This window comes from Camelus bactrianus, chromosome 29 (assembly GCF_048773025.1).
Source record: "Camelus bactrianus isolate YW-2024 breed Bactrian camel chromosome 29, ASM4877302v1, whole genome shotgun sequence".
Lineage (NCBI taxonomy): Eukaryota > Metazoa > Chordata > Mammalia > Artiodactyla > Camelidae > Camelus > Camelus bactrianus.
Window position 1 is genome coordinate 23,038,430 of NC_133567.1, and position 14,181 is coordinate 23,052,610.

Genomic DNA, 14,181 nt, shown 5'->3' on the forward strand with positions numbered 1-14,181 from the left:
TTACTAGCCCTTATCTCATCTGTGACTTGGACCCTCTCCTTTCATCCCTTAAACGTTTTGTTGTTGTTGTTGTTTTAATTCTGAATCTGCCCATTGCTTTTACAATTAAACGATCAGTTTTGTTATCTGTCTTCTTTACTCCATCGATCTGGAGTTGAGCTTCCTTTGCTCCCGTGATTATGTGAAACCTTCATTACCATAAGAGTATCTGTTGTTTTGACATTTTTACTCTTCCGGGATAAAATATCTCCCAGGGGCTTGATGTGGCTTTCTTTTCTGTTTGATAGATTTTTGTCTTTTTGTGTAGCTACTGCGCAAGAGGATGTGAGTTTCTGCTTTAAAACGCTGATAGTAATAGCAAAAGAAGAACGCCCCAAGTTACCTTTCCTGTCTGTGGCGTTTTTACATGAGCTACCTAGTGTTCAGTTGTATGCATGCTTCTGCAAGAGTTCATGCGTATATATGAACGCACTTTACTTGTCTCACTAAGTCTCTATGTATTATACAAGCAAAATGGACCTTTTAAAAAAGAAAGGCATTCTTTTATTTATGTGACTTGTTTTTGGCCAATAAAGTAGATAATTAGCTGTGACTGGGAATTACCACCTTCGTAAATAGTATTTTTTAAGTTGAAAATTTACTGGCCAAGTTTGAGGAGCGCTTCAAATTGAGAAGTGTAATGTGTGTGGGGAAACAGGTTCTTTCTGAAGCAGCTTATTGACGTCTTCAAATCTTTCTCCCCTTAAAATACAAAATTGTTTAAATGACCTACAACGTAAGGGCTTTGAAAAGCTGTAAGCAAGGGTTATGTTTTTTGGAAGCCTGGCTCGATAGAGGATGTTGCATGTAAAATCAATGCCTTCAAGAGATAGTAATCTGCTCACCCTATGAAGGCTGAAATTTCTTTTACTCCCGTACACAACTAGTAAGCATCTACTGCATGACTCTGCGATGTGTTTGGGGGAATATAAAGATGAGGATGATAACAATTTCTGCCTTCCCAGACTAAGCAGGTAGGGCTGTACACAGATGTCTGGTTTGTCTTTTAGTACATAGTCACGATTCATACGGAATTCAGATTCAGAGAGGTTAGAGCTCACATCTCATTTGCCAACGTGGGGTTGGGGGTTATAGAGTTTCTGGTTTCTGAAATCTTTGTTTTAGAAGATGATTATTGAACTATCTTTTGATAGGCTGGAAAGGTAATCCGGGCATAGAGAAGGGACAAAGAGCGCACAGAGTTCATACATGTGGGGAGAAGCAAGTAGTTATGTTTGGATGGAATATAAAGTATTTGGACCAGTATAAAGGGTCGTAGACCTTGAGGTGAAAATTCGGACCAGTTGATGGATTGCTTTTAGTGCCAGGCTAGTGACCTTGGATTCAGTAGGTGATGGGGATTTTGCAGATGATTTTTGAGTTGGAAATAAAACTTTTGAGCTGGGAATGAAACAATTGAAGCTTTGTTTTCAGAGGATTAATCTGGCAGCAGTGTGTAGTGTGAATTGAAGTAGGACCCGGAGATAGAAAGACTTCTTGAGGGCCATGGTCATAGGTGTGAGGGTCCGAACTGTGGCGGTAATGATAGGAATGGAAAGGAGAAGGAAGTAGTGTGGAATTTGTTGTTGAGAGAGAAAATGAAGACGGTGAAGATTAACTAAGATTCCGATCCAGTTTGGTTGGGAGAAAAGCGGTACCATTTTGAGCAGCATCCATGGAACCTTCAGCAGATGTGTGTTACTTTACAGCAGATGTTCTTCCTCTTGGGGGGATTAGTAATCCTTGGGGAAACGAAAGAAGTCTGCTGGCCTGGAAAATTTCCATATGCACCTGTGCTTTGTGGATATAATTTTAGGGGAGTCTGTGGACCACCTAAGGCTCATCCATGAAGCCCATGGGCCAGTGGGTTGGGAGCAGCACCCATAATTACTGGGGGCCTTTTAAAACAACAGAACCTTCAGAGTCTTCCTCTCACCAGTAAGAACCTCTTCTGTAGAGACAGATGGTGTATATACCTGGAGACATTTTCTGCTCAGACTTGTGTTGTGGTTTATAGTTTACAGAGAATTTTGACAGACTTATTTTATTTGCTATTATATTATAGAGCAGATATGTCCCCAGTATTTCAGTTAGCAAGCGGGTGAAGTGGAATCCAGAGATGAAGGACAGTGATGGTTTTCGTTCTTATCTGACGATGTGTGTAGCCAATTGACTGTCAGTGGGCTGTAGTCACTGCCTTGAAGTCACCTCGTCAGTAAGGACCAGATGATCCTGGGAGGATCTTTCCAGTTCTTAACATTTTGTGATTCTTGGGTTGTAGATTTTCCTTGGGCTGTCTGTACTCTTCTGGTTTTCCACCTGCAGGAGAGCTGGTGCAGCTGAAGGATGAATTGGGTGCATGGAGAGCACACAGCAGTAGAGTCACTCATGTTGAGAAGAATATACACTTTATGTTCTGGAATTTTGTGACTATTTGGGTTTATAATTAATTACACCCCTCCTTTTTTCTGATTTTGAATAAATTAGGCAAAAAGACAAGGAACCAGGTGAGCACTGTTTTGGTTATTTATTATTGTGTAACAAACAAACCTGGAACTAAGTGACTTAAAGCAACCAGTTTATTTTTTTTCTGCTCACAGTTTTGCTGGGCTGGGCTGGGCTCACTTGAGCAGTTCTGCTGGTTCTGCTGGTGGTCACTCTGACCGCTGTCATCCAGCCTGCAGTTCATTTCGGCACCAGTCTTGTCTCAGGGTCACTTCTTTCCATATGGCCTTTCCAGGGGGACTGGTGGCCTTACGTGGTGGCTTCTGGCTCACAAGAGTGCAAAAGCGGAAGCAACCAGGCCTTCTTAAGGCCTTGACTTGGAACCAGCCTAGCCTCATTTCTGCCACATTCTGCTGGTTAGAACCACTCACAGGTCCAGCCAGTCCCGAGTCAGGGGAAAGGGACCAGAGCAGACAGCTGAATTATACCACAGAGGGCTTCTGGAAAACTGAACGCTGAGACTTAAGCTGCCTGGTACTTTGAGTGCTTTGAATCTGGGCCTGTCGGAGGAAAAGCTGAGTCTGGAGTGCAGATGATAGCATGTTTGGCTTATTACACAGGTGGGAATGGCTGGCACTCCCTGGGTAGAAAAAAAGAGCAAGTGTTGGTCCTCTGGGCTTCACCCCGGCGTGGCACTGGAGTGGGGCAGGATTGACCCGCTCTGCTTGAGGGCAAGAAAGTGCAGGACGCAGAGCTCAGGCTGCTCTGAGCTGGTGATTTACCCAGTCTCCCGACTGGGTCAGACAGACGTCCTGGTCAGCACCCTCAGCAAAGAGTAGACCCTCGTGATTAGATGTGATCAGATGTGAGACCTGGGATAGCGGAGCTCCTCGGCCTTGAGCAGCCTTGTGCCTCACACAGTATTTCTGTTTGCAGTGTCTGGAAAAAGTTGGAGATAAGCCAGCCTTCCTTGAGGAGGAGTCATTATAGCAGAGAGAATATTCTTTTCTTGTGGACGTCTCCTCTCCTTAGAGAGATGTAAGGAATAAGGTAATGTCATCCTTTGCAGGAACAGGTAGATTCATTGATCCACACGCTGGGGTTTTCTCACTTCATCACTTAACTTTATCTCTCATCACTTTATCACTTTATCACTTTATCTCAGTCTCAGTAGTATCCTTTTTTTTTTTCAGTTCAGGTTACACGCTAAGTAATGTTATGGCTAACTGGAATGAAGAAAGTGTGTGTTTCCCTGTTATCACATGATAGCTTCTAAGTGGAACAAGAATCAGTATTTTGTTTAAAGAATTTAGGTATGGATTTGGAACACTTTTGAATTTTGAACAGACTCAAAAATGGGCCCCTCCCTCCTAGTGCAAATATGTCTTTGCGAATTTCTGAACGTGGTAGCACGTTGGCTGTTGCAGGAGGACTTGGTGAGCGAGTGTGCTGGGAAATATGGCTTATATAAATAGGAAATGCCAGGGCAAGTGGAAGGTGTAGATAGGATTACCTTCAAGTGTTCCTTTATGGCTCCCCTCCCTGCCCTAAATTACACGGGTAGTTTAAAAATGTACTAGCATTAACAGAATTGTAGGCGTGATAACTTTTTGTTTAACTGAGGAAAGCAAGTTTGTTTGATAGCTGTTTAGGATACCCATAATTATGATGCAGTGGGATGGCAGAAGCAACCTGACTTGCGTCCTGACTTGAAGTAGACACGTAGAGAGCCCCACCTTGCCAACATGTGTTACCCTTTGTGTTTAGTTAGTATGGGGAGGAGAATTAGTTAAATGAACTTGCTCCGTGTAAATTAGGGCCTGCTCTACCTTAGGAGTAAATAAACTAGATCGCTTTGCTCTTAAGTTTTAAAAATTAAAGGCATTCTGGCATGTGGGTTAAGAGTCGTAGCTTTAAAGTCTGGCAGAGCTGCTTAATTGCAATGTTGCCTCAGTTTCTTCTTCTGTAAAAGGTAAAGAATATCTTCCTTACTGGATTTTTGAAAGGATTTATTGAAATAACGTTTGCAAAGCAGAAAGTGTGACCCCTGAGACGTTAGCAGCCCTTCAGTCAGTTTCATTGCTCCTGACGCGTTGTTATTAACAAGACGAAAATTCCAACAGGTAGTCCACGTTTCTGTGAGCCTCTCGTTTCTCAAGGGCAGTGTATTTTAGTTTGGCATGTGCAGAGCTGCATATCAGATCTCACCTCTTAACTTAAAAAATAAGTTGCTAAAAGGTTAAGAATGAATCTGAGGAAGGTACTGACTCAGCATGACTGGCAGTGTATCAGCTGGTGATGGTTTGGCTGTACAGTCTGGAAACAAGCAGTTGTTAACACCGTCCCTGGATGAAGTGCCATGCACATCAGTATTTGTTGAGGTGCCGTCACTGCCCCAGTCATCTGGGATCTTGGTTGAACGTGTAGATTCTTGAGTGCGGTCCTTGGCCGTGGAGTTCAGGAATCTTCATTTTCAATAAGTACCTTAGATGATTTTGTACACATTGGTTTGAGAACTGCTGGTGTAAACTGCATCGGTAACTTGGGGCTCTAGTATTCTCTGAGACCATTTCTTAAGCTACAGTGTTCAGTAAATACACATGTATGATGTAAACACAGAGAGAGCTTAACATCTGAACCTATCAGATGTTTAAAGAGGCTTAAGATAATTGCCAAGGACTGGATCCAGACAAGCTATAGAAACGTGATCCCTGGTGATTTCAGTAAGATGTAGGCGAGAGAAGTAACGCTGCAGGAGGCAGATGTCATGACTCCTTGTTCAAAAAATTTCCCCGTACTTCTGCAAAAGACATTTTTTTGAACGAAGGTATTTCTTTTTTAAAAATGCCTACTAAAACAGGTTGGATAATGTTTTTATTTATCCGATAATCTTACTGCTTTCCACTTAAGTTACTCAGAAATTGAGATTTTGATTGAAGTGTGTCTAATTTGGAATTTGGTCTTCTGGGGAGAAAGTAGTTTGGATGGGGCCCACGATCTGCCTCTGTGGGGAAGAGCCATCGCTTAGCGTTAAGGACATTGACTTGGGTAGAAAGTCACGAGAGAAGGTTTAAATTTTAAACTGATCAGTCAGTCAAAAACTTGAAGCTTATTTTCTCCAAATTTTGCTGTGAAGGCCTGTGTCTTTGTCACTTGAACCCTCCTCAGTCCTGTGACTGCATCTGTCATTGGAATAGCAGATCTTCAAATTGGGGCTGTTCCTGGAAAAACTTAACCTATGTTTGTATCAACCTTATTTTTATCTTGTTAGTACATTTTGTGGTTAAAAAAAAAAGGCCAAACCCATGGTTCTTTTTAAATTTGAGTGGAAAGGATTAGTTGGCATGTGTTTGAGAAGCCCGTTGTTCTTGTTTGTTTTTACTGACTGTGGCCAGTTCTTTGGGGGGAGCAAAGCAACAATGAACTCATCTCTTTTTGTCCTGCGAGCTGTGAAATGTGGTGTTTAGGTGCGAACACCCAGAGTAGAAAACATACCTCGTACTCCGGAATTTCATTGTTCTGTGATTAGAAGTCTTGGTAACCATCACTTGTTTTAAAATTTTCTTTGTGATTTAAATTTCCTTTTAACTGCTGGCTGTTTAAGAGATTAGGCCTTCAAGAGACACAAACCTAGATTTGAGTTCTGGCTCTTATTTCCCGGCTAAGTGATCTTGGTCAAGGTAACCTTAGGGTAAGCCCTGGCTTTATCGTGTGTAAACTGGATATTCATATGTAAAGTGGTGATAAGAGTACCTATTCACAGGTGGATTGTGTGGCTTAAACCTGACACTGAGGTCAGTGAATGTTCACTAGGGTGGGTTTACAATACCTTGTTTTTGGCATCAGATGTGTTTCAGAATTAATTTTTCAATTTTAGAAAGGTAACGCACCATATATTCCACGTTGCATTAAACCCCCGTGACGTCTTGGGGCAGCACCCTGCGCTCTCCTTGGCAAATGTTTAATTATGGATAAATAAGGACAATGAATCGCCACGTATCTGGTAGAGTCTGCTGCCCAGCGAGTTTAGGTCCGTTCAGTGTTGCTGGGAAGGAGCGTTTCAGTCTTTATAGCTTTCAGGGTTTTGGATTTGTGGATTGTGTGCCTGTATTTTAAACATGAGAAGAATCACGTTATTCAGGAGTAGAGTTTTAACTGTCTAATTGATTATCCCATTTTGGAAAGTTCCTCTGTTTTGGCTTCTGGTATTTTCCTCCAAGAATGGGGGTAGCCGGAAGTTCATACTTTTACCAGCCTGCTTTAAAATTCTTAGGAACAATATTTGTGAGTAGTCAATTAATAATCGTGTTCTGTTACTTGAGTAGCTTTAAAATATCTTGTTACTTGTATTTACAACAGAGATTTTGGCAGTACGATGTTCCTCTCAAGTGTTTAAATGTCATTTCCATCTGAGCCTTAACTGCTGATGTGGGGGAGCTGGCTTTGTGTGGTTTCGCAGCGCGGCCATGTGAGGAAGGTACCTCTCCTAGCCTCCTGCCCTGTTATCACTGTGGAAGCGTGGTGTGGCGATGACGGACTTTCTGTGCCTCAGAGTGGCAGCGAGTGTGACTGGGGGCGGGGTGATGGGGGAGGGTTAGGGGATGATCAGTGGTTGGCCATCATCTTCTGTGTTCCAGTCTAAAGCCAATTCTGGGCTCTTAGAGTTACTGCTAACACTTCTTTTCCCCTTCACAAAACCGCCTTTGTGTCTTCAGTTTACAGATAAGAAAACGAGACTCGGAGGGGCCCAGTGTGCCCAAGTAGTAGACCTGAAGTTTGGGCCTGGGTCCGTGTGAGTCTGAAAGGGGTTCTCTTACATGGCCCAGCATGCTCTTCTCACGCTAGGAATCGGCCCTGGAATTGGAGTTAGCGCATCTCCATGCTGCTTGGTGCTGTCAGATTAGAATCCTTAATGTATTTAGAAACAAACAATCAGGACATGTTTTGGGGGGAACATAAGTCTGGGTCACGATGTCCTAGTGACCAGCGCAGTGCAGGGGAGTACTGGCCCTGTCAGCAGGCCTGGCTTTGGCCTGTGACACTAAGAAGCTTTGTGTCCCTGAATGAGTCTGTTAATCACCTGTCAGCCTCGGCCTCAGCTCTTGAGCTTTGATGACTCTGCTTTCTGCTGCTTCATGAGGTGTAGTAAGTACTGTGTATTTGAAGGGTACCAAACCTTGAAAATTTGGGTGTTAGAAGGAAAAAAATGTCTGGTATTATATTGTTAAAATACCCCATGTTGAAACAAATGACAGATTATTTATATGGAAATGTTTGTGGGATTTTGAAATATGAGATGTTACATGATATAATTACATGAAATTTGATCTTTGCAAAGTAAGAATGTTAAGTTGCCTGGATGTTTTTCCCAGAATACATGGAAATGATTTATTAAACTCAGTCCCAGCAGCTTACCACTTTCACTGTTAATGGGCTTATGTGCTTTTGCGCATTCTCTGTTTTAGATTACTTGTTCTTTCTCAACCCTCAGGAAAAGCATTTTTAATGAGTCGCTTAAAAGCCCCAGAAAACCACCCAACTACGAACTTGCTCAAGTGATAAAATAAGAGAATGTACACACCATTGTAAACTGACTATACTTTAATAAAAATGAATACATAAGAGAAAAGGAGCGGCAGGCTGATAGAGCAGACTTCTTGTTTTAAGGCTTGGGGTTAGCTCAGCATTTCTTATTTTACAGCATGTTTCTGTAGCACAAATGTAGTGAAAAGAGCATTGACTTTGAACCTATGAGATCTGGGTTCACAATCCTGATTTTCACTAGTTCTGTGTCCCTGGGCAATTGACTTCAATTCCTGAAACTTCATTTTCCTCACCTGTTAGTAGGAATAATAATGACTTTGAAGGGTAATTGATAACATTAGAGAGAGTTCTTTTTGTGGCATGACTGACAATAATAGGAGCCTCATGTTCACTGTGATTCTTAACTGTTTTGGGCATCTGAGATTGGATGCAGGTTCCGGGTTTAAGATTGGCCATGTTTCTGTGTCACTTACACAACCTCATAAGTGCCACAGGTCCCAGATAGCTATGCTCGGCCATCTCGTTCTTCTGCCTGAGGAGTGTAACTTAAGTTGATTCTATAAGTTTGGAACCCAGGTTTTAAGATGCTGTTATTTGAATTTTTTTTTCCTTAATTGACATTAGGCAGCACAGGAATGGGAAACCTGTTCTACTGATACTAAGGCATGGGAAAAATTACCAAATGGAAACATTTTCTGTTTGAAAAGTTTTGGTAATTTGCCATTGTCAACATAATAGTATTATAAGAAACTGAGAAATTATAGCAAATTAAAAGAAACAATTTCATTTCATTTTGGTGTAGTTTGCCTTTGTTTGATGGACATAAATTTTAGTATCAATTCTTTTAAAACAGAGAAATAGAAATTATGTACCTAAATTAAGAGTAATTATGAAAGTAAAAACGTGTTTCTTTTTTTTTGAAGGGGATGGAGCAAGGAGGGAAGGAGAGATGACTGTGATCAAGGACACAGTAATAGTGCCAGAGGCCTGGGTTTTTAGTTTATTTTTAAGGACCATAACTGTCTAGCTTAAAAACTACAATAGTTGCTGCTGGATTTGATGAAGATATTTTCTTCCTCATTAATGTTTTCTAGTAAACAGAGTGCAAACATTTTTGGTATCCCTTACATGCAGTGGAGGAAAACTATTATTTTCATTTTTCGGAAGGTTGGTATCGAGTATTTGATTCTTTTTTAAAGGTGCATTTTATAGTGCAACATCACCATCTTGTGGCCTTCCAGAAAATTGTTGCCAAAGTTGTTTTCACAACTACAAGCATAAATTAAATTGTTCTCTGATGTTGGCCAAGGGCTCAGATTTGTAACCCGCAGTTCTTACTATAAATGGGGGGGTGGGTAGGGAGTGGAAAATAAAGTGATTTGTACACTAGGGTCGCAACTTTGTTAAAAAACAGTCTATTGGAGGAAAGAAAATAATGGTACAGAAATGAAGACAGCTGCAAGTTAGGCTGGTGCAAAGATCCTGGATGGTTGCTGCTTTCATGTTTTCATGAATGTGCAGTGGTTACAGTCAAGTGGTTCTAAGCTAGACAATCTTAATATGTTCTGTCCTCCATTTTTTTAAAAAAAAAATTGGGGAGGTAGTTAATTAGGTATTTATTTACTTACTTAAAAAAATTATTAATGGAGGTACTGGGGTTTGAACCCAGGACCTTGTGCATGCTAAGCACATGCTCTACCACTGAGCTCTACCCCCCGCTCCCCCATTTCTTAGTAAGGTTGCCAAGGCCCAGGGCAGTTTAGATGCCCTGGCGCATTCAGCCGCTTAATGAGACTGTTGTCCAGAGCAGTGTTTTCTAAGCTGGTAACTCTTGGAGAGGTATTTTCTACATGAATTTTCACACTTTTTTCTTTTCATTTTGATGTAATTTTAAAGTAAAAAAAGATCTATTTGAAAAGTACAGTAGTTCATTTAAAAGAGCACCTAGAAACTAAGTAAGACTCTGGTTTTAAGCCTGTGTTTACTTAGTTGTTTTTAAGATTCAAAACGTTGACAGTATCCAAATATCATCGTCTAATTAATGTTAAACACTCCTGTGTGCCAGGCTTTGAGAGAGACATGGTGGATCCAAGGCCAGTAGCCAGGATTTGTCCTCCACGCTGGAACTTAGAGTGTAGAATGCAGTGAGAAAAGTAAAGCTATTTTGAGGAACACAAAAATTTGCAGTCAGGGAGACTAGGGGGAAAAAAAGCTGTCACTCTTTACCGTGTGCCAGGCACCATGCAGAGTGCTTTTGGTACTTCTTCTCAGCAATTGATTTTGGAAGTTTGTTTTTTTTTTTTTTTTTTTTTCATATGCATACAAATACATATCTGTGGAAGCTCTGAAACAGTTAAGTTTCTCTGGACAGTGCGAGTGTTTCAGCTCTCATGGGTCTGGTAGGTTTTTGTGGTTTGGTCTCGGTATCTCACCAGCAGTGATAACATTTCTGTTGGGAAAGTTTGTGCTGTGTTCTAAGCAGCCGTCTTTTCCCCCAGACTTTTAGAGTCCAACTGAGATATGATTTGGGGATTAGCATATGACTCTGAGTTACTTTGAATATTTAGTTAGGGACAGCGTGTCCAAGTTTAATAAGCTTTTGTTTACATACTTTGTTTATACACTTTTGGACGTTTGAGTGTTTAATAAATGAAATGAACATTTTATGTAACATTTGTCCTTTACTTTTATATTAGACATTTTTGTACTGAGCTTTTATTGTGAGCGTGGATGTGAAATCCCACTGGTGAGGTGAACGTGGACTTGGAGATCAGAATTACCAGGGCAAAGGCGGGAGAGGGTGTGGGTGGTTTAGCGCCCTACTTGCACGGGGTTTCCTTTATAACATTTTAATTTAAAGTTTCAGTTCTGTGCTCTATAGGTACTTTTTTTTTAACCTAACCACTCTAACCAATTCTACAGGTTTAATGTTCTATTAATTGTAAATCTTCATTTAGCACACTTCTTTGAGTGTATAGCAGGGGCTGAGCAATGGGCGAGGGGCTGGAATTGTATAGATGGGTACTAATATAGAAATTTACAGTGTCATGGTTGGAACACCATGTTTGCTTGAGCTGAATCTTGGGGGCTGGTAGGAAATTTGGAAGATGAGTGGTGGGAATCACATGTAGGAGGTCATTGGTACCCAAACGTGTCTGTGAGAATCACGTAGTATCCCCAGGCGAATGAGATGTGGCAGCCAGGTTGAAGATAACTGGTGGTGGGTCAGAAACACGTGTCGTTAGTCAGCTCTGGGTGAAGAGCTTTTCTGGAGAGTACCAGGTATTTTATTTTCTCTAGCTGGATTTTAGTGAACGACGGTGTGTACATAATGCAGATGAATAACCAGAGGTGGTTTGATAGTAGCTGGAGTGTGTGTGGCTTTTTCTCTTCTGCAGCCTGTGCTCTGAACTGCTCTAACGTGTCTTTGCTTCTAAGCATGAACATAAAAGTGCCCTGGAAAGTCACACGTGGGACACGTCTGCGGGGTTTGGTGCTGCTGCTAATGGGGCCCAAGTCTGCTCCGCCTGCCTCGGATTCCTTCCCTGGCCACATGCCTGTTAAGACGGGATTTTGTCTGTTTGCTGACCATTGTATTCCCAGGGCCTTCTTCACTGAGGGAATCGGTTGGTAAAACCTCCTTAACTTTCTTCCCGGATCATTTCAGAGTTCTCTGCCTTCTCACGCATCCTTCTCTCTCTCTGGTCTCAGCGTGAGCGCTGTGTGTCTGCCTCTGCGTGACATCTCAGCCTGGCCTGCCTCCTCAGAGGTCTGGTCTTAGTCATCATTCTCTTCAGTGACTTCAGCTTCTTCCTGCCTGAAAACATGTGCAGGTCTCTCCTATCCTCAAAATCAAACCTATGCACACCTCCCTTTAAGCCCGTATCTCTTTTCTTTCACAGTCAAATATCTGAGCAGACGTTTCTGGCAGTTCATTGCTTCTCAGCTGCTGGCTTCTGGTCCTGCCACTCTGTCCAGATTGCTCCTGCTCAGGGCCTGGGAGCATCCATGCAGTCCAGTAAACAGTTTCCTCTTCCTGCTGATCTTACTAGGGTACTTGGTGGGCGTGGCCACTCTTCTTGAAATTCTTTCTTGAGGTTTTCTTGTTTTCTTCAGCCCTGAGCATGGTCCTCCTCTCCTGGTCAGCCCTTCAGTGCTGTGTTCCTAGGTGCTGTCTGTTCTGCTGACTGTATGCAGCAGGCCTTTCCTGGGTGATTGCATGTGCATTCACAGAGCGCCTGCCACAGCAGGTGGCTTCAGTTTGCTCTTGGGCTGTGCTTATGGGATGTTACGCCTCCCTTTGCCTCCAGCATCTCTCTCTTTTCTGCGCTCTGTCTTGGTCAGTCAGTAGTATTTTGAGGGGTCCTTCCCTCCACCAGGCTTCAGCTTGCATTTTGGGAGTAGAGTGATGAATGAGGTGGAGTCTCTGTCCTTGGAGGCGGGGGTGGGGATAGGATAGGAGTGAGAAGACAAAATATATGAGCATAAATAATTGAGAATTACTAGGAAAGGTAAAACAGGGTGGGGTGGCAGAGCTGGAGGGGTGAGGCTTCTGCAGTGCCTGGGCTGGCTGGAGGTTCTTTCTGAACGGATTGTGTTTGAGTTGAGCCTTAAGACCGAGAAGGCAGCCAGGGGACTCTCGGGTGGAGCAGTGAACACAGAGGTCCCTGGGCAGCACAAGGTAATCCAGTTAGGGATGGCAAGCGTGCCAGTGAGAGCTGTGGGGGCAGCAGATCACTCGGGGCCACGTATGAGTCTGGATTTATTGTCGTTAAAATGAGAGCACGTTGGAGTGTTCACAGTTGTTGCGATGCATCCTGTTATGGAAAGCTCATCCTGACTGCTGGATCCAGAGGATGGATATGGTGTGGAAGAGAGTCGGGGAGTGGGGGAGAGGGACGGGGCAGGGAGCACGTGTGCTCGCTGTTTGGGTGCAGCCAGGAGAAGAGGGCTGTGTGGAGGTGGTGAGAAGGCATCCTAGCCCCCCTTTCTTTATTCCTGCGTCTGGTTAGCCCACCAGTTACAGACTCCCGTCCTTAACATCTCTGCGTCTTCCTCTGTTTCAGGCCGAGCCTACCCTCAGGCTACCCTCACAATGCCGTTAGAGCAGTTTTCCCCAAGTTTGTCGCTATGTTCCTGCCCCGCTGAAAGTTCGTTGGCTCTCTGTGGCTTTCTTAGCTCGTCGTGGTTTCATCAGGTTTCACCTCTGGCGCTCCCCCTCTCCACACCCTCCCCGGAGCAGAACTTCTCGTGGATGCGCTGCCCGCATTGGTGGTCTCGCTCCTCGGCGCGCTGTTGTCTTGACGGCACCTGTGTCCTCTCGTGTGTACAGCGCCTGCGTGGGCATCCTTCCGCAGCTCACCTGTTGCCGTCTGCGGGGCCTTTCCTGACGCCTCTCCACCTGTCCCACGGTCTGGTCTAGGTGCTTCTCTGTTGTTCTGTTGTAGCGTTCTCTGCACGGCCCTACCAGGGAGCTTGGGGCTGCCAACCATCCTTTCCCACTGCTGTGTTATAAACCCACCAAGGGCAAAGAGCGTATCTTAGATGGCTTTTGTATTCTTAATGTTTGACACCCTGCCTGGAAGCGTGCCTAGTCTATGCATGTGCTGAGTGACTTAATTCAGGAAAATTGTTAAAAGAAGTACCTAATATCTAGTTTGTTTATTTGACCAGCTCTGTTTTGCCCCATGGTAAGTTGATTCTCTTCTACCGGAAAAATTAGAGGCTTGAGTCAGGATTTCATAGGGAGAGCATGGAGACCCAGTCTGTGCTTACTGAGTGAACCCTTGTCTGAGGGCGCATGGAGGTCCCGGAGGAAATGGGCACGAGGTGGCCCCTGTTTGGTCGTGGAAGAGGAGGGGAGATGCCAGAGTGGGGAGGTGGCAACCAGACTGCCTGAGTGGAGGAGTGAGTTGGAGGTGAGAAAGAAGGTTGACTATTTGAAGAAGTCAGGTAGTCAAAGCATTTGTCTTTTCTCCCTCTCTTTTTTTTATTGCTCTTGTTTTGCCTTGTTTTAATAGTCTCTGAGCCCCAGGTCTGTTTGATGGCCAAGAAAGAGGAGGGCATAAGGGAGGATAGGGAGGACTATCCTAGGAGGTGAAAGTCACGTGGGTACTCGTCCCTTTGGAAGGAAGGGGCATCGGCTTCATTTTC

General features: G+C 43.5%; 1 protein-coding gene across 9 annotated transcripts in view; it reads left to right on the forward strand.

The window, feature by feature from the left end:
- Positions 1 to 14,181, forward strand: part of WWP1 (WW domain containing E3 ubiquitin protein ligase 1) — an 85,634-nt gene that overhangs the window by 662 nt on the left and 70,791 nt on the right. The window contains exon 1 of one of the 9 annotated variants that reach the window (XM_074355028.1): positions 3,447 to 3,534. The exons of 7 other annotated variants lie outside the window; for them this stretch is intronic. The gene's annotated coding sequence lies outside the window, so the exon portion shown is untranslated. Of the gene's footprint in view, positions 1 to 3,446; positions 3,535 to 14,181 lie in introns of those variants that run through there. One more of the 9 variants, XM_074355029.1, reaches the window with a different exon arrangement.